The sequence below is a fragment of the Cebus imitator genome, unplaced genomic scaffold (assembly GCF_001604975.1).
Source record: "Cebus imitator isolate Cc_AM_T3 unplaced genomic scaffold, Cebus_imitator-1.0 Scaffold634, whole genome shotgun sequence".
Taxonomy (NCBI): domain Eukaryota; kingdom Metazoa; phylum Chordata; class Mammalia; order Primates; family Cebidae; genus Cebus; species Cebus imitator.
In genome coordinates this window covers 560,694-583,118 of record NW_016107949.1, presented here as the reverse complement: position 1 = coordinate 583,118, position 22,425 = coordinate 560,694, and the positions used below count along the sequence as shown (strand labels likewise).

The following is a 22,425-nucleotide window of genomic DNA, read 5'->3' as shown; positions in this document are numbered from 1 at the left end:
GTGAGGAACCGGATGCAATATATGAAATGGCTCAGATCTACTTGGCTGCAACCCAGGTGAGGAGAATATTCTAAGAAAAAAAAAAAAAATCATGATTTGTCTTTTTCTGGGCTTTGGCACTATATAGAACACCACAGGCAGTTTGTTCCAGAGTAGAGGTCAGGGATGGCTGAACTGAGGGACACAGAGACCTCAGACTCATCTCCCTCCTTCAGCCCAGGGCAGCAGGTCTCCCTTCACTCCCTGATGTCCTTGGACTTTATTACCAGCTCAAATGCCACTCTCCTCGAAACCACTGTCAGCATGAGTTTTCATTGCCCTATATTGGAATTCACTGTGGCACAGCTGTCCCTGGTCTTCCTCCTTTTCTTATTTTCTCAGTCTCACAGCAGTGTCTTGATAGGACTTGGGTGGACGTGCAGCAGCTGCAGGGATGAAGTAGACGGGAGCAGCCATAGAAGAAACTCAGATTTTAGTGAAGCACTAAGAGGAAATCCTCCCAGGGAGGCTGTGGAATCAAAATTTTAAAAGGGATAGAAAAAAGAGAGCTATAAGATGAAGATTTAACCTAATATGTTTTGAGAAAATTTAAAAGATAAGTGATACAGTGGATAAGGCAGGATTTCGGCTAAAATCTGAATAAAATTTGTAGATTCCAGTAAACCAAATCCCTGGAGAAAAGATGCAGCCAAGCAAATGTTAGAGACTTGGTTGCAAATTGTAGGAGTTTGAACTGAGACGGCAAAGTTTTAGGGTTAATGGAAAATAGAAAAATAGGCATCCCAACAAGGATACACTGTTTTCCCATTAAAGAAGTAAGGAATATAATTTGAAAATAAGTATGGTTAAGAATGAGTTTAGGTCTACACAGAGATGCCATGATACACTGGTTATCTGCCTTGGGTTCAAATGCCAGCTGTACCACAATGCTGTGTGCCCATGGGCAAATTCTTAACCTCTCTCTGGCTAAGTTTCCCCACCTGCAGCATGGAAGATTTATAATGGCCACATCATTGTATTATGAATTGGAAGAGTTCAGGAATGGTGTCTGGCACATAGTACTGTTAGTATGTTATTTTATTATATAATATATAATTTATATTATATTATTTTATTATAATATAAAATTGTATTATATATAAAAATATAATAAAATTTGAAATATCTAGTGCTCATTTATTTGGAATAAAAGAGAGAATTTTATGGATAACCTGTTCAAATCCTCTGTGATTCCACAGACGAGGAAACACATTGTCATTATCTGATTTTATTAATCATTCCAGACTCATTTTATTCATCATTCCAGACTCATTTTATTCTTTGGGTCATCCTTAAATGGCTTTCATTTAACTAAATCTTGCTTTCCAGTGTGATTCTTGAATGCAAGAACTTGTGGGTTAACTTTGTGTGCTCCTTAACAGTATTAGGCACAGGTAGCAGAACTTAATAAATACTGGTTAGATTTTTTTAAATGCAAAATTTCAAATATTTACCCAGTGGCAACCATTTACACATTAACAATGATTAGGGTTTTTTGTTTGGTTTTGTTTTAATGCCAGTTTGATTGGACTTTTTTTAACTTTAAAAGACCCAGATGACCCTGGCAGAAGAGTCTGGATAAGTAAATGTTAACAAATGGCGATAAGGCCTCAGAAGGAATTGTGGCCAGACAGAGAGGCAGAGAGAGAGAGAGAGAAAGAGACACACACACACACAGAGAGAGAGAGAGAGAGAGAGAGAGACAGAGAGACAGAAACAGAGAGAGACAGAGAGAAATGAGAACCAGTGAAGAAAGACTCAGTTATTTGCAAGGAGGCCCTGCAAGGCCTAGCTGCCAAAGACTCAGAGAAGCCTTGTCTGGGGGGTGACATTCTTCCTTGCCTTTAGCCAAAGGTTAAAGAAACAGCCTGAACAGGAGGAAGGCAGGGAAGAAGCAGTGCTTCATGATAACATCGATGTGTGAGCAATTTCATACAATAATTGATTTTCTGCTGAGGGATGGAGGAAAGGGAGGGGAAAAAAAGAATGAAAGGACAAACCAAGCCCAAAGGTCCTGATTCTGAGGATATGAACAGTCTTGGCCTATGAGGGGCAGACAGTGGGATTTGACGGAGAGGCAAGAGTCTGTAGGCAGGTGGGGTAGAGTGGGGGATCAGAGTGTATTGCCCGAATTTAGTCTCATAAAACTTCTGTGAGTGTGTGTGTGTACACTGGCTGACTAAACTGTAGTCACAGTCCAGAATGCCTGAAAGCCACTGATAGGATAATGAAATTTGCAGGGTATTCTTTGTGAAAACTATGCTGGGTTAACAGCCAGGTGTTAGTTTCACACTCGCAGGTGAGGGGAAATCACCCTTCTGGAACCACCCTACCTTTTCATTGAGTCTACAGTCCCAGCATACAGATGGCAATGCTTCACGTAATTTGGAGTTCCCAGTTTTAGTTGGTTGTAATCACTTTCTAAAAGCATATGCTGGGCACATTGTTGCAATGGAGTCTTAGGCAGTAAGTGATAATGTGGGGCAAGAGGCACTGTCCAAATGGCCATGTGATTTTTGATTTGTTTTGTTTTATTTCTTCCTTTAAAGGGAATGTTTTTTGACTTTGAAATCCTTGGAGATTACTTGACATAAGTCCATCTGAGCCACCCCAAATGGTTTTGAAAGATTTATAACTTCTCTCATATGCTGAATATACGATGACTTTACTTAGGTAGAGGAAGAAAAAATGTTTACAGTTTCACTTTGAGGTTTAAAAAATTCCTGTAACAACTCTTGATTCAGAAATTATAAATAAAACTACTTTATTGTCCCATTTACTGAAATATCATGTCCTGTAATGTTTTAGTCTTTATTGGTCCAGGGATTTCATTTTAATCTTGCACTTTTTTGTAGAAAACAGCTTATGAATCTTAACTCTAAATATTTATTGTTCTGTACCAGTTGTACTGATCGCTAATGTTGGAGATTTGTATTCGTGCATGGATGAAATGGATTTCCCATGCTTTATTAATGGACAATAATAATTGATCATAGAATTTGGTGTCAGTACAGGCTTTAAAGGCAGACAAACATAGATTTGAAATGAACCCTGGAACGCAGGAACACTCTGACTTTGAAAGGCATATATAACACCTGGAGCCTCAATGTCCTTAGCTATAAAATGGAAATAATAAGATTACCTAATTTACAGAGCTGTTGTGAGGCTTATATAAAGACTAGCGTGGCTGAGGTAGTGCTAGTATTCACCAAATCCCATCTCAGTTTCCTCTTCATAGAGACCACATTTTCCACCAGTTTGAGTCCATGCGACGGTTCTAGCCAATAAGCCACCATATAGATGTATGTTCTAGGTGATGCAGTTATAAGATAACTTGTAAGGAGGGTTGTCCAATCCACAAAGGACTTTATGTGAGCAAGAAGTCAGCCTTTATTTGTAGTCACTGTGGTTTGGGTATTTTTGTTTTTGTTTTAGATTTTTTGCTACTGGAGCATTGTCTAGCCTACCCTAATACATTTGACATATGATAAACAATTGATAAATTTTTGTATTTAAGGTGTCTGTGAACCAATGCGGAATGATGCTTTCAGCATACATTATTAAGAGAGAGAAGCAAGACAGAATGGAGTGTACAGTGCACCACATTTTGTGTAAGAAAAAAGGATAAATTAAAATGTATATATGTACACCAGGCATGGTGGCTTAGGCCTGTAATCCCAGGACTTTGGGAGGCCAAGTTGGGTGGATCACAAGGTCAAGAGATCGAGACCATCCCCATCACTACTAAAAATACAAAAATTAGCTGGGCATGGTGGTTCATGCCTGTAGTCTCAGGTACTCGGGAGGCTGAGGCAGAAGAATCCCTTGAACCCGGGAGGCAGAGATTACAGTGAGCCGAGATCATGCCACTGCACTCCAGCTTGGCGACAGAGCAAAACCCTGTCTAAAACAAAACAAAAACAAACAAACAAAAATGTATATATGTACTTGCTCATGTTTGCAAAAAGAAACACAGGAGAGGAAAAACCAGAAACTAATCAATATGATGACCTATCCTTGTAGGGAGACTGGAACAGAGTGGTGGGGATGTGAACTGGAGTGCGACTCCTCTAATCAAATGTTTTTACACAGTATTGATTTTTGAACCATTTATTCTATATATTCAGAAATAAAAGTAATTTATAAAGGAAAATGCCTTAAAATCAGACCTTAAAAGAAATAAATGACCAATTCTATCTAAAACTGATCTAAACCAACAATAAACAAAAATGTTAATTTGGGCAACTTGGACATACTACTCTGACTATATCTATATATCAACATTATTAGGAACTAGGAATTTTTCAGTATAAGAAGAAAAAGATAAAATATAAAAAAGAATTTAAACACATGTTAAATTTTAATAGCAATATAAACTCATACTATTTCATCATATATGTATTTTTAATTATAAATATTCATGACATATGCAAATAAAGCATACTAGTTGTTTCCTGAAAAAGCCTACAAACAATGACATCGTAGTGGTAATGAACATAACTAACCTTCATATCATGCATCTCTTGCTGTAATAAATGGTACAGGCAAGAATAATCAATGGATGTTAAAACAATACATAAAAGTGGAGGGGCAACAGAATATTCCTACAGGGGCAAAGTATACCCCACGAATCATTTAGTAATTTCAAAGGGAAAAAAAATGTCGGATCCAATTTATATCCACCCAGTACATCCATTTGACCCTGCCTGCCCCTGGGGACACACTTGCCCTGATCCTGGGTAAAGCAGCCCCAGTGTTGGGCATGAATTCCAGCTTCCACCGTGTCACTTTACCTCCTATAATGACAGGCACCACTGTCTTTGGCGAGACCATGTGATTACATCTGCCAGGGCAGGAGCTGCAGCAACTCCTGTGCCCAGGTCCAACAGGCCTATGGGTGGACTGGCTTTCCCAGTGGCTGTGCAGAGGCACCTAGTAACAGAATCCCGAAGTACAGGGTCTTTAACACACCATGACCTTTGTCTTGTAGGCCTCCTCTGAGGTGCAATGGAACACAGCACCTCCAAAGATGTCTCACATGGCCAAGCAGTCAACTGTGCTGTTTATCAAGCAGTGGCCAATTCAGCAATGGACTGCCTTGTATTTTTCCCCCTCAATTCATTTTTCCCCTCTTTGTTTCATATCGTTGCACCTCCACCCCGCAAAGCAATAGCATGTAAACTTTGCCTCAGTGGATGTTCCCAGGCAAAGGTACCTTTTCATGGACATATAATAATTACTTTCTTAACCAGGTCATCCCCCAGAACATCACTGGTAGTGCAAAAACCCGATGTGTGGACCTCCTCATGGAATACCTATAAGGTATTTTTTATAACAAAAACCAAAAAAAAGTTTATTCAAACCTAAAACCTAAGTTCTGGCTGGGCGCGGTGGCTCATGCCTGTAATCCCAGCACTTTGGGAGGCTGAGGCGGGCGGATCACAAGGTTAAGAGATCAAAACCCCGTGAAACCCCCTCTCTACTAAAAATACAAAAATTAGCTGGGCGTGTTGGCACATGTCTGTAGTCCCAGCTACTTGGGGGGGCTGAGGCAGAAGAATCGCTTGAAGCCGGAAGGCAGAGGTTGCGGTGAGCCAAGATCGCACAACTACACTCCAGCCTGGCAATAGAGCGAGACTCAGAAAAACAAACAAAAAAAAACAATAAAAACACCCTAGCTTCCATTTTAAGGGCTTAAAAGTAAGCTAAAGGACACCATCAGGAAACAATCAGGCAAACAGAGATGTGTGACTTTCTTTAAGACAGCTGGTGCAGATTCCAGTCGATGTTGTAAATCAAATCCAAACAGAGGTTAAGGTGGGGGAGATTTTCCAGATTAATCTCCAGGTGGAATCCACAAGCCTTGATTCAATCTTGGGGGAAACTGCATAAAAATATTTAAGGGACAATTGTGAAAATTTAAAAATGACTTGTATATTAGTTGTGATTGCAGAATCATTGCTAAGTTTCCTAGGTATGATAGTGGTATTGTGGTTATATAGGAGATTTTCTATATTCTTAGGAGATTCATATTGAAGCACTTAGGGATCATGATGTCATACTGACAACTTATTTTCAAAAATTGTGTGCATCATGTGTTTGCGGGGAGACAGAAAACTAAATATGGTAAAGCATTAACAACCATTGAATCTAGATGAGAAGCATTTGTGGTTTTATTCTTTTGACATTTTAAATGTTGAAAATTTTCATAATAGAAAGTAGACAGATAAATATCAATAAAAACCAGTTAAAATTTAGTATATATATGTATTTGAAGAACTTTTTAGAGTCATGTTTTCTTTCCCTCAACCAGTTTCAAATAAGCATCCAATACTTTATCAGGAACTAATTCATCTACCTCAAAATTGATATTCACACCCAACTTGCTGTGCTTTTAAAAGCTTTTTAACCTCTTGTACATCTCTAGCAGTTTCCACGTGGAAAGAATTTGATGTCATTTCTGCACACCCAAATTCCTGTTGGCGGGATAATCAGCAAGGAAGACAGAGAGCTGCTTCCTTCAACAGCTGCATTCAGCACAAAACTGAGAGCTGATTATGTGGAGAAATAATCCTTCAGAGATAAGGCATCTAGTAAAGGCATCAGTTATCTTTTCCATGCATTCCAAATACTGTATTGGATCCAAATTGGAGCAGTATCATTCTCTATAGCTGTATTGGCAACAGATAGACACAAATGAACTATGTAATATGGCAAAATGCACAGTTATCTGAGGCTTCTATTATTAGTACCAGTTCTCAACTCAGTGGGAAAACTCTTCTTCAACTTGTCAATGGGACAGTTTTGTTTGTACATAGCAGCTTTCCATTATCATTCTTCTCACCCCAAACTTCCCTTTATCCCCAAGATGCCGCAAGACAGAGGTGCTTCCATCTGGCCCCAGTTCAGCTGATCTCCAGTCCCTCTGCCCATGAGAGTCCCAGGAAAGCATGCCGTCTCCATCTTGTCCATGCTAACTAAGTGGCCTGGGTTCTGCTCTGGAATCTTAAGGAGTCCCTACAGGTCAGGCCTTCCCTGCTCCATCCAGAGAGGGGCCCCTCTCATACTGTAGAATGCTCAAAGTCCACAAATGTTAATTCTTCCCTTTGTTACCAGTAGAACTAACTCAGTTAAGGTTGAGCTCATGGTAGGCAACCTCAAAATCTCAGCGGCTTATCAAAGAAGTCATTAATTTTTCTTGCAGGCCAGTAGAGGCAGCTGTGCTTTACACTATGAACTGAGTCAGGGCTGCTTCTCTTGTCTCTCATCCTCTGGACCAGTGACCACCTAGGGTGGCAACAGGGCCAGTGGGCGAGCAGAGACACAAGGGGACTCTTAAGGCATCAGCTCAGAATTAACATGCTTGCTTCTACCCATATTCCATTGGCCAAAGCCCTGCATGAGTTGTAGAAAAGTACTCTCCACTTTGGTGAGTAACTACCAAGAGAAAAGAGGCAAGGAAGAATTGCAGGCAAGTAATACCATCTACCTCGGCCTCCTATGCAGTGTGGTGTGTACTTACACCTAAGTCCTGGCCAGTAGGATATGAGGGGAAGTGAGTCATACAACTCCAGGCCCTGTCCTTGTAAAGACTGGGCCCTGCCTATCCCCTGCACATCTGCTAGGGACATAGTAGGACAGCAGCAGTTGCCTGGCCCAGAGATAGATGGCACAGCTATCCTGCTGGTCCTACCTCTAGACTGCCACATGTACCTCACTTGCACTATTTGGGTTTTGCATCTCAGCTATAGCATCTTGAAACCCAAACTAGCACACCATTCATTCATTCATTTATTCACTCATTCAAAAAATATGTACTGAGTGTCTTTGTGCCAGGCATTGCACTAGATTTTGGAGAAGTGACAGTGAACAAAAACAAACTTGGTTGTTCTGTATCTTGGCTGCGGTGGTGGTTACACAAGCCTACAAATGTGATAAAACTGCATAGAACTGAATACACACACAAAGAGGAATGCCAGTCAAACTGGAATTAAAGAATCAAAAAGTCACTGGTGACTCAACATGGCAGCAGTCCATCTTCAACCACACAGATGACAGCAATGTGCTGAAGTATGGCAAAGCAATGATTTAAAAGGAATTAGGGAGAGCTGCCAGGCAGGCATGCTCACCTTGGACTTTGAAGCAAGATAGACATAAAGTTCTTTGTTCTTTGAGTAGAGTGTCCACATAATTTATCATCCAAACTGAAACACCTGTGAAAGTAATTACACTGGAACAACTTGTGTGACTGACCAGCTGGTCACTCCATCTTTAAGCCATCGCCTTGTTGAGACTGTTATCAGAGCCCATGGAGTGCCATGCATGGACAGCTTATTTAGACATAACAGAGAAAAATTAAAGGGAAGGAGGAGTGAGGAAGAGCGGAAAGAATAAAGAAACGGCGTGCATTGGCAGGAAACAATGCAAGGAGAAAAGTAAACAGGAATCAGATTTTCTACTAATTTTTGCTGTGTGTTCCTGTATCAGTTTATAAATTAATATCTACATCTATGACCAATTGGAAGAACTAACTTTTTAGATCCTCTCTTCCATGAAAACTGCAGATTTCTCTATTGGGATGGAGTTGAGAAAGCTGTTAAACAGGCCAAAGCCACATGAGGACATGTGTTATGAGAAGAGAAATGGTCTTCTATAAATTGGGTGCTAGGGAAGGCTTGGTATAGGTAATGTAGAGGTTCTCAAACTGTGGAGAAGCTCAAAGTATGTTCCTTTGAGCCTTGGTCTTCTAGTTAGGCAACTGGCTAATCCACCGTACAAAAAGACATCAAACACACTGGCTTCAACAAGCAGGCCTCTGTTTCTTTTTCGGGTGACAGTTCAGAGGTAGAAGGTGGGTGGTGCAGAGCAATAGTTGCCCTGCTCTTTAAGGTACTCTAGGCACTGAGGTTGCTTTGCCAACATCAGCACATGGTATCCACCTGCAGATCCAAGAGACTGCTCCAGTTCTCCCATCCCCAGCCAGGTATAAGGGCAGGGGAAGCAGAGGACTAAGGTTTCTTTTCAAAGTCATCACCTGAAAGTTGTCCCTTCACTTCTGCTTACATCCCATTGGCCAGAGACTTGAAAGGAAGCTGGGCACATCCCCTGCCAAACCTCTGGTGGTGAGGCTTCGATTACTAAATGGAAGAAAGGGACACAGGGTATCTTGGAGTTGATACCTAGCTCTTTGGAGGTGACTCAGATTACTAGGGAGAGTCTGTAAGGCCCAGTGGTCAACACCCCAATTCTCCAGTCTCTACCGGAGAAGCTGCACCGTCATCTATTTGAGGGTTCTGTCTACATTTTTATCTGAAAAATAAGTTTATCTGCTTTAAAAAAGAAACTGTGAAGACCATTTTACAGAAGATTGGTTTGCCAAAGTAGAAAGAGAAGCTCATCAGTGATGTGACTTAATCAAAACACTGGTTATACCTCTAGATCTCAGAGCTGACACTGAAAGCCCCTACCACAGTCTTTCTGCCCCAAGGAAAGCCTGGGGATAGGGTGGGTGACATTGTCAAGAGCCAGACCCCAGCTCCTCATACACAAAGCTCATTTGCTTTTCCCCCATCCGCCTCCCCCGTACTTCTTGTACATGAATACAAAAGAAAATAAGAATCTCAAGTTTGGAAAATCCCACTTTGCTTCAAGTGAAGTCACTGGGTTGTCCCCATGAAATGTCTTCACAATGGATTTGCTAGACCTTTACTCTCCATGACACCACCAAGTCTCCCTCACCCTGCCAGAGCCCTCTGAAGTGTACTCATAGTGAAGGGGCTCAAAGTGGGGCCAGTGGTCTTGGTATTCAGCCTCCCCTTCTGACACAAGGGTTATTGTGGAACAACTTGTGTGACTGATCAGCTGGTCTCTCCATTTTTTTTTTTCTTCTTCTTCTTCTTAAGACAGAGTCTTGCTCTGTCACCAGGATGGAGTGCAGTGGGACCATCTTGGCTGCAATCTCTGCCTCACTAGTTCAAGAGATTCTCCTGCCTCAGCCTCCCGAGTAGCTGGGACTACAGGCGCGTGCTACCATGCCCAGCTAATTTTTGTATTTTTAGTAGAGACGAGGTTTCACCATGTTGGCCAGGATGGTCTCAATCTCTTGACCTCATGATTTGCCTGCCTGGGTGTCCCAAAGTGCTGGGATTACAGGCATGAGCCACTGTGTCCGGACTGGTCTCTCCTTAAGCCATTGTCTTGTTGACTCTGTTACTGCAGAGTTTGGGGAGATCTCATGGCTTCCCGGTTCCTATGCCCTGAGCCTCTCTGAAGCCAAGTTCTGGCCACGGGTTAAGTGATACAAGCACAGTTCCTCCTTCTGCTTCTCCAGGAAGCTTCTGCTGATTGAATGCAGGCCAGATGGCAGGATCTGGGGCAGCCTTCTTGAATCACTGGAAGGAAGGGGCACAAGAAGGGAATGGGTAACAAGATAACAGGAGCCCTCTCCCTTATGACTACAGAGCCATCGTGGCAGCCCTGGGCCTCCATTTCAGACTTTCGTCTTGTCTAAGCCACCAACATTAGGATCTCAGTCAGTCATCGTTCTAATTTACATGGGTGGCTGGGTGAGGGCAGAATACGACTTTCCAGCTGTCGGAGATTAAGCAGAACACCAGCTAAAGCAGTAACAGCAGATCTCCTTCAGTAGCTTGCCATAGGGAACAGGGTCCAGCGTGAACTGAACTCAACTTCCCTTTGTGTAGAGGTAGCTGGGCATTTAAGTTTAGAGTGAAGGGACAGGGAGGGAGAGATAGCGGGTTGAGGGGGTGGGCGTTGGAGCAAAGGCAGGATAGTGGAGATTTACAAAAGCAGACTAGGGCAGGTCACGTGATTAGGTGATCCGGGTTTGCTGACTGGGGTCTGTGGTAGCCTCCTACCCTCCTCACCTTTAGGTGCTGACTGGATCAAACAGTTCTTTTGACAGCCTTGAGCTTTCCCTGGCAGGAATTTACTGGGGCTGCAGTCGCCCTAGAAACATGGCTTTGGGCTATGGAAACGATGCTGTTGAAGTCTCTTATCGCGGCAGTGGACCGGGTTGTTAACACGTCCAGCGTTCTTCTGCTTTTCTCACAGCCCACCCCTACTTCCATCTCTGGGATCTTTGCTGGGAGGCCCCAGGTCAGCTCGGCCCTTGGGGTGGCGGGAGAGCAAATGGGGACCCAGGGTCTCCGGGCTGGCAGCCCGGTCACGTCCCGCCTTCTCCTCTGCTTGCGGGAGCCGGGGCGGTTGGGAGAGAAATCATTTAGACACAGGTCGGGAGAAGAGGAGCCCTAGGCGCCATCACCCAGCTTCCTGGTTTCCGTCACGGTATTTTTGTTGTTGCTGTTTTTTGAGACGGAGCTTCGCCCTTATTGCCCAGGCTGGAGTGCAATGGCGCGATCTCCGCCCACTGCAACCTCCGCCTCCCGGGTTCAAGCGATTCTGCTGCCTCAGTCCGTCATGTTTTTGTAAATTAGAACCGGCCTATTAGTCACAACCTCGTATCTGAGCTGTGAAGAGAGGCCCAGCAGGGGGCGAGGCGCGCTGGCAGGGACGGTAGGAGGGAGGGCCTGGCTGAATTGCGACCACTCTTGGCATGGTTACGGTGCCCGGAGCACCTCCCAACCCAACAGCTCCTCGCCATTCCCAGCCTCCAAACCCCTATCCGGTCCCCAGGGCACTTTCCTCCTCTCTCTCAGGCACGTCCTTGACCTCAGTTGCCAAGTGCACATGCTGGTGCCTTCCAGGTCGGCCTTTCTCCACCGGGGTCTCCGCCTGTAACTTTCTTCCTCCTCGTCCTTTGATGGGCTAACCCATACTCAGCCTCGGCCCTCAGCTGCAGGCTCTAACAATGCCTCCTAGTCTTTCCCACATCCCCGCGACCAGGTCAGGCTCTGCTCCCTAGGGTTCCTCTCTCCTTGCTTCCTTCCTCTTCCAGCCTCCCACCCTCTTCCTCCCTCTCCCCTCCCCGGAGCTTCCCCGCCAGTGTGGATTCCCTGACCTCATAAGGGCCTGTCTAATGGTCTATGCTGGATAGAAGCAGCAAAACGGACCCTTTTGCTCTTGCCTTATCCCCAGTACCAAGGAAAGGGCTCAGTAAATATCAGTTGAATAAGCAAAAGTAGAAACTTGAGTCCATAGTGGCAAGAGGACGGGAGGCAGCAAAAGTGGGGCTAGAGGTCAGCTACCCTTTCAAGAAGTTTGACAGTGAAGGACACAGAGGAATAGAGGATCAGTGGATGGTACAACAGAGTGAAGGGAAGCCGGACATCACTGGGGCCAACCCCAGCAAGTTTGAAAGTGGAAGCTAAGGGGCCCTATGACGAAGCCAGTGAGGGCAGTAGAGTTGAAGGATGGGACCTTACAAAAGGCAGTGAGAAAGAAAGTATGCCCAAAGGGACAAAGGAAGCAGGCGTCTGCAGGTCTCAGTGTTGTACCTGCCCTGAACCTGTTGCCAATATATTATCGAAGGGGAGAGGAAAAAATTGTGGTTCCTTATCTCAGGTGACCTCAGTCTTGCTAGGGCAGTACAAGGTTAGGTCTTCTGAGAAATGGATATTGGGAGTCAACGTAGCTTCTGAAGAAATATGCTTCTTTATATATTAGTTACGATCAACTAAATACCATAAAAAGCAGAACCCAAATGCAAAGTTTCCACAGTATAACCTCTATCTTACTGAAATCTAATTCTTGCTCACTTGACAGTCCAGGATGAGTGTTCAGGTCAGCAGGTGGTTCCTTTCTTTTTGGTCATTCCGGCACTGTTTGGTTTGATGTCTGTCGCCTCCAAAACTAATCCTGAAACTTGTCAATGTGGCAGTGTTGAGAAATGGGCTTTTAAGAGATGATCACTGGGTCATGAGGGCTCTATCCTCATGAATGGATTAATGTGTTATCACAAGGTTCGGACTGGTGGCTTCATAAGAAGAGAAAGAGAGACCTGAGCTAGCACACTGAGCCCCCTCACCATATGATGCCCTGTACACCCCGAGACTGCAGAGAGTCCCCACCAGCAAGAAGGTGCTCACCAGATGTGACCCATTGATTTTGGACTTGTCAGCCTCTGGAGCTGTAAGAACTAAATTCCTTTTCTTTATAAACTCTCCAGTTTCAGGTATTCTGTTACAAGAAACAGAAAACAAAGTAAAATAGGCATCTAGGCTCTACCATCCCCTAAGTTCCTAAGAATGGGAAAAGAAAATGGAGGAGCATGCGGAGGACATTCTCATGGACCTAACATGGCAGTAACACAGTTATGCTCACCTGCCTTTGGAGAGACCTTAGTCACACAGCCTCACCCAAATGCAAAGAAGGCTGGAAAGTGTAGTCTAGTTATGTGCCCACAGATAGGGAAGTACAGAGTCTAGCAGGTAGCTAGTGGTTTTCACCACTGTGGTAGCCAGAATAATGGCCTCCCAAAGATGTCCACCTCCTACTGTGTGGAACCTGTGAACATGTATTGCATGGCAGAAGGAACTTTACAGATGTTTAGAATCTTGGAATGTTATTCTGGATTATCCCAGAGGGCCCAATGTAATCACAAGGGTCCTTGTAGGTGAATGAAGAAGGCAAGAGAGTCAGTTTCAGGGTGATGCAGTATGAAAAAGGCTTGACCAGCCACTGCTGGCTTTGAAGATGGGAGTGGGGAAATAAGTCAAGGGATGTAGACAGTCTCTGGAAAAGACTAGGAATGTATTTCCTTCTAGAACCTCCATAAAAACACAACTCCTTGGCCAGGTGTGGTGGCTCATGCCTGTAATCCCAGCAGTTTGGGACGCCGAGGTGGGCAGATGACCTGATGTCAGGAGTTCAAGACCAGCCTGGCCAACATGGTGAAACCGTCTCCATTAAAAATACAAAAATTAGCTGGGCATGGTGGTGCATGCCTGTGATTCCAGCTACTCGGGAGGCTGAGGTAGGAGAATCGCTTGAACCTAGGAGGCAGAAGTTGCAGTGAGCTGCGATAGCACCATTGCACTCCAGCCTGGGCAACAGAGCGAGACCGCATCTCAAAAACAAAACAAAACAAAAAACACAACTCTTGCTGACTCCTTGATTTTAGCCCAGTGAGACTCATTTCTAATTTCTTTTTTTCTTTGAGACAGTCTTGTTGTGTCACCTAGGTTGTAGTGCAGTGGCATAATCATGGCTCACTGCAGCCTCAACCTTCCTGGACTCAAGTGATCCTTCCACCTCAGCCTCCTAGGTAGCTGAGACTACAGGCGTGCACCATCATGCCCTGCTAATTTTTGCATTTTTGTAGAGATGGGGGGTTTCACTATGTTGCCCAGGCTGGTCTCAAACTCCTGTGCTCAAGCATCCTCCTGCTTTGTTCTCCCAAAGTTCTGAGATTACAGGCATGAGCCACTGCACCTGGGCTTTCATTTCTGATTTCTGATATCCCAAACTCTACGTTAATAAATTTACATTGTTTTAAGTCACCAAATTGTGGTAATCTGTTACAGCAGCAGTAAGAAATGAATACAGCCATGGTTGATAATTCCATTAACTAAAAACTACCTATTGGTGTTAGGAAGTATTATTTTAAATTCTAAGACAGTGTTTTCACTTTGTATCTTGTGCACTGACTACCTCATGACCCTTTTGGTACCAGTCAGGACTAGTAGACTTTAATATGGAGAACTTCTGAAACAGCAGTTCTCAAAATATTATGTCCAGACATACAGAATCTGCATCACCCAGGAACTTGTAACCAAACAACTTCTCAGCCACCCAGACAGAGGGAACTCTAGGGCCCAGAAGTTTGTGTTTTAACAAGCCCTTGATTCTGACATTTGCTCAAGTTTGAGAACCGCTATTCTAGGAGCTGGTCCTGCAAGGAAAGGGTGGCCTCTCAGTTCAGGTTCCAGTGTGGCTGGGGTTGGGGGTCAGGGTGAGGGTTTGGTTGTTGTGTCTGGCAATCAGCCAGGCTCCAGCACAGGGACTGTTACAAGGCTGCACTTTCCATGTTCTGGTCAGCAGTCTCACGGTTCATTCCATGCTGTGAATGGACTGTCACCCCCAAAATTAATATGTTGAAATCTATTTCCCAATGTGATAGTATTTGGAGGTGGGGCCTTTGGGAGGTAATTAGGTCATGAGAGTGGAGCCCTCGTGAATGGAATTACTGCCTAAGAGAACAGAGAGCTAGCTTGCTGATTTTCTGCCATGTGAGGACACAATAAGAAGGCAGCCATCTGCAGCATGTGAGAGGACCCTCACCATAACCTGACCATGCTGGCACCATGACCTCAGACTTCCAACTCCCAGAGCTGAGAAATAAATTTCTCCACCACTCTATGGCTTGGTATTTGTTATAGCAGCCCAAGCTATGACACTTTATGTTATGGACTGAATGTTTGTCTCCCCTCAAAGTTTCTATGTTGAGATCTTAACCGCATTGTGATGATATTAGGAAGGGGGAACTTTGGGAGGTAATTAGGTCATCAGGGTAGGGCCCTCATGAGTGGGATTAGTGGCTGTTAGTCCATTTTGTGCTGCTATAATAGAATACCTGAGACTGGGTAATTTATAAAGAACAAATATTTGTTCTTTCACAGCCATTGTATTTGGGATTAGATGGATAAACTTATTTATGTATTGGCTGACTGATTGATGGGGCCTTGTTCTGTTGCCTAGGCTGGAGTATAATGGCATGATCATAGCTCACTGTAGCCTCAAACTCCTGAGCTCAAGCAATCCTCCCACCTCAGCCTCCAAACAGCTGGTGGGGACCAAGTTTCTAACACATGAATATTGGGAGACACATTCAGACCATTGCAGTGGCCTTATAAAAAGAGACACAAGAGCTTGCTCTCTGCCATGTGAGTATACCACAAGAACACTGCCATATGCAAATCAGAAAGCAGGTGGGCCCTCATCAGACACCAGATGTGCCTGTACCTTGATCTTGAACTTGCCAGCCTTCAGAACTGTAAGAAAGAAATGTGTGTTGTTTAAGCCACCCAGTCTATGGTAATTTGTTACAGCAGCCCAACCAAGAGACCCCAAGCTATTTAAAAACTCATCAGCACTGGCTTTTTGCATCTGGACCCTGATCTTCTGGTGGGTTTACCAGTTACTTGTAGAGTGTCCCTGTGGTAGTTTTAGGTGTCAACTTGACAGGATTGAGAGATGCCTAGATGGCTGGGGAAACACTGTTTCTGGGAAATACTGTGTTTTTGGAGGAGAGTGTTGTGTGGCTGAATTTCCAGGGACACATTCAGATCATGGCAGTGGCATTATAAAGAGACACAAAAGCTTTCTTTCTACTCTCTGTCATGTGAGACTACCACACAAAGACTGCCATCTGCAAACTAGAAGCAGGTGGGCCCTCCTCAGACACCAGATCTGCCTGCACCTTGATCTTGGACTTGCCAGCCCTCAGAACTATAAGAAAGAAATGGTAGCACAGCTTGGTCTAAGTTGGAAGGCTGGAGAAACAAGGAAGCATATGGTGTAACTAAGTTCCAGGATAAAGGCTTGAGACCTACTCAGTTGACTGAGTAGGGAAGATCAACCCTCAATGTTGGCAGGCACTACACAATTACCTGAGGGCTCAGATGGAGCAAAAAGGTGGAAGAAGGGTAAATTCTGTCTTTCAGAGCTGTGACACCCTTCCCTCATGCCTTTGGACCACAGAACTCAAGGTTCTTTGACCTTTGGACTCTTAACACTTGCACCAGTGGCCCTCTGGGGCTCTCAAGCCTTTAGCCTTGAACTTAGTTACACCATGTGCTTCCTTGTTTCTCAGGCCTTCCAAATTGGATTGGGGCAGGCCACCAGCTTCTCTGATTCTCCAGCTTGCAGAAGGCATATCGTGAGGCTTCTCAGCCTCTGTATTTGTATGAGCCAATTCCAGTAATAAATCCCCTCTCATCCACCTTTCTCTCTTATTAGTTCTGTCTCTCTGGAGGAACTTTACTAATACGCCTGTTAATATTTACAGCTGTTTCATGGGGGACATTTGTCCTCAACCCCAACAGACACAGGTGAGACCTGAAGCATAAAGGACATCTCTGGCATCTCCAAATAGCGTTTCTTCATAGAGAATGGGATTGGCCCTGCTCTACTTTTTTTTTTTTTTTTTGAGACGGAGTTTCGCTGTTGTTGCCCAGGCTGGAGTGCAATGGTGCGATCTCAGCTCACCGCAACCTCCGCCTCCTGGGTTCAGGCAATTCTCCTGCCTCAGCCTCCTGAGTAGCTGGGATTATAGGCATGTGCCACCATGCCCAGCTGATTTTTTGTATTTTTAGTAGAGACGGGGTTTCACTATGTTGACCAGGATGGTCTGTATCTCTTGACCTCGTGATCCACCCGCCTCGGCCTCCCAAAGTGCTGGGATTACAGGCGTGAGCCACCGCGCCCGGCCAGAAGCCCTTAGAATGCAGAAAGATGTGTGTGGACTTACAGAAAGATGGGCCACTGTCTAAATGCAAATGTGCCAATGATGTCACCTACAGCAAGACTGCTTTGGTTAAAAAAATCAAAAGCATATGTTTAGAAGGGAAAGAAGTCATGTAAAGGCCTGGTATAGAGCAATGGCTAAAAACAGTGCCAGGGTGCTGCCTCAACTTCCTCTCACATGCTGCCCTGGTGATACCGAGGCTGGTTCAGGAACCATGACAGCCTGTCTGTATGAATTCCTTGAAGCGTAAATGCACAGACTACTTGGTTTCTTTCATATAAGTCACTTAATCCCTTAGTTTAAAATGGTTGTGTTCATGGAAAACTATGCAGCCATAAAAAGGCGATCATGTCCTTTGCAGCAACATGAGTGGAGCTGGAGGCCATTATCCTAAGAGAACTAATACAGCAACAGAAAGCCAAATACTGCATGTTCTCACAAGTAGGAGCTGAACAATAAGAATATATGGACACAAAGAGGGGAACAGACACTCGGGCCTACTTGAGGGTGGAGAGCAGAAGGAGGAAGAGTATCAGAAAAAATACCTATTGGGTTTTATGCTTATTACCTGGGTGATGAAATAATCTGAACATCAACCCCCATGACACACAGTTTACCAATATAACAAACCTACATATGTATCCCTGAGCCTAAAATAAAAGTTGTAATAAAGTGGTTGTGTGCGGACAAGAAATAAATGTTCCAGATCTGATTGGACCCTACCCCGCTAAGAACTCCCAGTGCCAAGGACAGCTTCACTATGATGTGCTGAATTTGCTTCTTCTCTGAACCCTCTACCATTTTGCTTCTGATAAGATTTTGAATACCTAGTTAATTAATGAAGAACCAACCTTACCAATGGGCATATGCTTGAAATACTTTAATTGTGGGACTGGCTAAAGAATGTTGGAAAGGCAAGATAGGTGAGCTGAGGATCCCCAGGTGGAGGCCTCCACAGTAAGTGGCATGAGGCCATTGGGTCATCAAGGCCATGTTTTGTGAAGATGTTCTCGCCATGGTGTTTTGTCCACTGTCCTGTTTGCCTGACTGCTTAGGCACAATGGACAGTGGTCTCAGCCAAGGGTTAGTGTGTTCAGGGGTAGATCCCTGGCTTCTCCTAAATGCACTAGCCATGACAAAAGGCAGTCAGCTTCAGAGGGAGCTGAGGAGCTGGGGATAGGGAAGGCCTTGAAGATGCCCCTCAAAGCCCCACTGGATGTTAATCAGCCAGTTTCCAGACAAGATAAACTAGAAAACTTTCCATGAGAATGGAACTGGGAACTGTAACTCTTCCCATAGAAGTAGCTAAAACAGAGTGAGAGTGTGTGTGTGTGTGTGTGTATGTGTGTGTGTGTGTGTGTGTGTGTAGGGAGGTGTTAAGATTACAAGAAAAAAGAAAAATGTTAGTATAGTATCGCTATCACAGTATTTCTGCTGTTACATGCTTGAGTCAATCTTTGTTTTTAGAGGAAAAAACTCTCCTGAAAAAGAAGGAAGAAGCCGGAACCTAGGAACTCCATGATTTGTGCTCATTGAGGTTTTCAGTTTTTTGTTTGTTTTAAAGGTATATTCAGAGGACAGGGTCTAAGAAATAACTTCTTATTTAAATGACTTGGGAATGAAAAATTAAAAATACTGAATTGAAATGACCCCAAGATGTCTTAACTATTAGCAAATGGCTAACCTCTTGTATCCCAGATATTGTTTTGTGGAAAGGAAATGAACTTGATAGATAAGAGACCAAAATGGGGAGCATGGCAGTGTGCCATATATATACAAATAAATATAATATGTATTTAAATAAAAACCCTTTACTAAGGCCAGGAACTTGAGGGGAGATTTTTTTCTTTCCCAGTTTGGATTCACTTTAGAATGTTGGCTTTAAACAACAACTTCTATCATTCTTGAACCAAGTTCCCCTTTACTGAAAGTTAATAAAATACAAAGTGCGGCTGTGGGCTGTGAAAGGATTCTGTAGAAAATTTTAAGGCCCAGGTTAAAAGCAGGCAGACAGCAGTTTATCAGTCAGATTCTAACCTGAAAATCAGAAACCACTCTAAGTATTCAGATGGAAGGAATTTAATGCAGAGGATACACAACACATTCAGAGTCAACATCAGAGAAAGCCACTGCCACAGATCTTAACAGAAACAGCTTTTAATATAACAATGTTACCATGTTCAAGGAAAATAAAGCTACATTTGAGAATCTGGCATACTATGAAAAAGAAAGAAGGCCCAGTGTGCTGGCTCATGCTGTAATCCAGAGCTTTGGGAGGCTGAGGTGGGCAGATCACTTGAGGTCAGGAGTTCGAGACCAGCCTGGCCAACATGGCAAAATTCCTGTCTACTAAAAACAGAAAAATTAGTCGGGTATGGTGGTGCATGCCTGTAATACCAGTTACTTGGGAGGCTGAGGCATGAGAATCACCTGAACCTGGGAGGCAGAGGTTGCTATGAGCCAAGATTTTGTCAATGTACTCTAGCCTGGGCAACAGTGATACTGTCTCCAGAAAAAAGGAAGCAAATGGAAAGTCTATTACTGAAAAATAGAAAAACTTAAACTGAGCACTCAATGGGTACATTTAAGCCAGATTACATAGCTAAAGAAAAATTTAGTGAACTGGAAGGTAAATTAGATCCAGAACGAAGCCTGGGCAAGGAGAAGGGGACAAAAGGATGGAAATGAGCACGTAAGAGGCACAAGAGATACAGTGAGAAGGCTTTATTTGGAGTCCTAGAAGGAAATGAAAAAAAGAATGGTATAGAGCTAATATCTGACCACACAATGGCTGAGAATTTACCAAAACTGATGAAAGAGAGATACACAAATTTAAAAGCCCAGAGAATACAAAACAGGACTACTTAAAAAAAAACCCACAACAAAATGAAACACAGTGAAACTGGAATAAACCAAAAAGTTTTAAAAAATCTTAAAAGAAGCTATTTTAAAAAGAATACATTAAACTGGTAGATGAACATCCAGAGTGGAGGTCACAGATCAGTGGCTTAATGCATCCAATGTGACAAAAGAACGCGGGGTCTAACCTAGAATTCTATTCCCACCAAAAATCTCTTTTAAGAATGAAGCTATTTTTAAGCAAATAAAAACTGCCTCTAGCAGGACAGAGTGTTCTAAAGAACGTTTTTTAGAGAGAAGGAAGATATCCCCAAATAAAAAATTGCAGAGGTGGAGAAGAATGAAAGGAAATGAAAAAGCTGGGCAGGGTGGCTCATGCCTATAATCCCAGCACTTTGGGAGGCCAAGGCAGGTGGTTTACATGAGGTCAGGAGTTCGAGACCAGACTGGCCAACACAGTGAAACCCCATCTCTACTAAAAATAAAACAATTAGCTGCACGTGGTGGTGCACGCCTATAGTCCCAGCTACTCAGGAGGCTGAGGTAGAACTGCTTGAACCTGGCAGGTGGACACTACAGTAAGCCAAGATTTTGCCACTGCACTCCAGCCTGAGTGACAGAGCAAGAATCTGTCTCTAAAAACAAAAACAACAAAAAAACAAACCAAAAAAAAGGAAATGAAAAGTAATTAAAATAGTAAATATGTAGATAAATCTAAAATAAACATTTGGTATAGAAAACAACTAATATATTTTAATATATATCTAGGTACATTTATATGTACATAATTAAAATTAACCAAAACAAAAGCATATAGGATGGAAGGTAAATGAATCTGAAGTATTCTAAGAAGCTTGCATTGCCTAGGATGAAGATAAAAGTATCAATTAACATTAGGCTTAAGTCAAGAATCTATCTTTTAATTCCTAGGCCTCTAAAAGAAGAGAAAAAGTATGTAACTTCCAACCAAAAAGATGGAAAAATAGAATAATAGAGTATGAATAGAATCATTCTAATCCAATCCAAATGAAGGCAAGAGAAGAGATAACACAACTCAGTTGGGGTAGAGTAAATGGAAAGCAGTGAATAAGATTTAAACACAAACCTATCAGTAACTATACATTAAAGAGCTAAATAACCCTGTTAAAACACGTTATCAGACTGGATTAAAGCAACAACTATATGCTATTTCCAAGAGGTACATCTAAAACATAAAAATACCATAAGGTTGAAAGTAAAAGGAAAGGAAAAGAAGTACCATATAACAGTAACCAAAAAAATAGCTGATGTTATTAATACCAGAAAACAAGAGTCATTTAGCAAAAGGCATTACCGGAGATAGAGGTTTACTTCATAAAATTTCAACTCCTATAACAATTTTATATTTGTGTGGCCTCAAATATATAAGGCAAAATTCATAAGTAGAGATAAATTCTAAGTAGAGATAAATAACTCAACAATTGTCTCATTAGACAAGCAAATAAAAATTCATTAAGAGCAGAGGCAATATGGACAATGTATTACAAATAAACTAATGGCTTTATGTAGATGACTGCATGCAGCATCTGCAGAACAGGAATTCTTTTCAAGGGCCCACGAACCTTCGCTAAGACCAAACATATGCTGGGCCACAAAGCAAATCTCAATACATTTCAAAGGATAGCAGTAATACAGAGTGTGTTTTATGACCACAATAACAAAAATATAACTAAGAAGTTTCCGTATGTTTCGAAGACAAAAAAATACACTTCTAAATAACCCATGGGATCTGTGGTGATTCCCTAATTTTCATTCCTAACTTTATTTGTAGTTTTCTTTTTATAATTTTTCAATCACATCAGAGGTTTATCAATTTTCATTCTTTTCAAAGTACCAACCTTCACTTCATTGGTCTTCTTTATTGTTTCCTGTTTCAACAACTTTTACTCTCTTTTCTATCTCCTTCCTTTAACTTTTAAAAAGATATTCAGGTCGGGCGCGGTGGTTCAAGCCTGTAATCCCAGCACTTTGGGAGGCCGAGGTGGGTGGATCACGAGGTCAAGAGATACAGACCATCCTGGTCAACATGGTGAAACCCCGTCTCTACTAAAAATACAAATAAAATAGCTGGGTGTGGTGGCACCCTCCTGTAATCCCAGCTA

General features: G+C 43.0%; 1 long non-coding RNA gene across 1 annotated transcript; it reads left to right on the top strand.

Annotated features, from left to right (window-relative positions):
* The first annotated feature begins 10,903 nt into the window (after positions 1 to 10,903).
* On the top strand, positions 10,904 to 16,835 carry LOC108295352. The gene is made up of 3 exons (XR_001821367.2): positions 10,904 to 11,157; positions 11,718 to 11,904; positions 15,658 to 16,835. It is a non-coding gene; the product is annotated as an uncharacterized LOC108295352 (long non-coding RNA).
* The last annotated feature ends 5,590 nt before the right edge of the window (positions 16,836 to 22,425 follow it).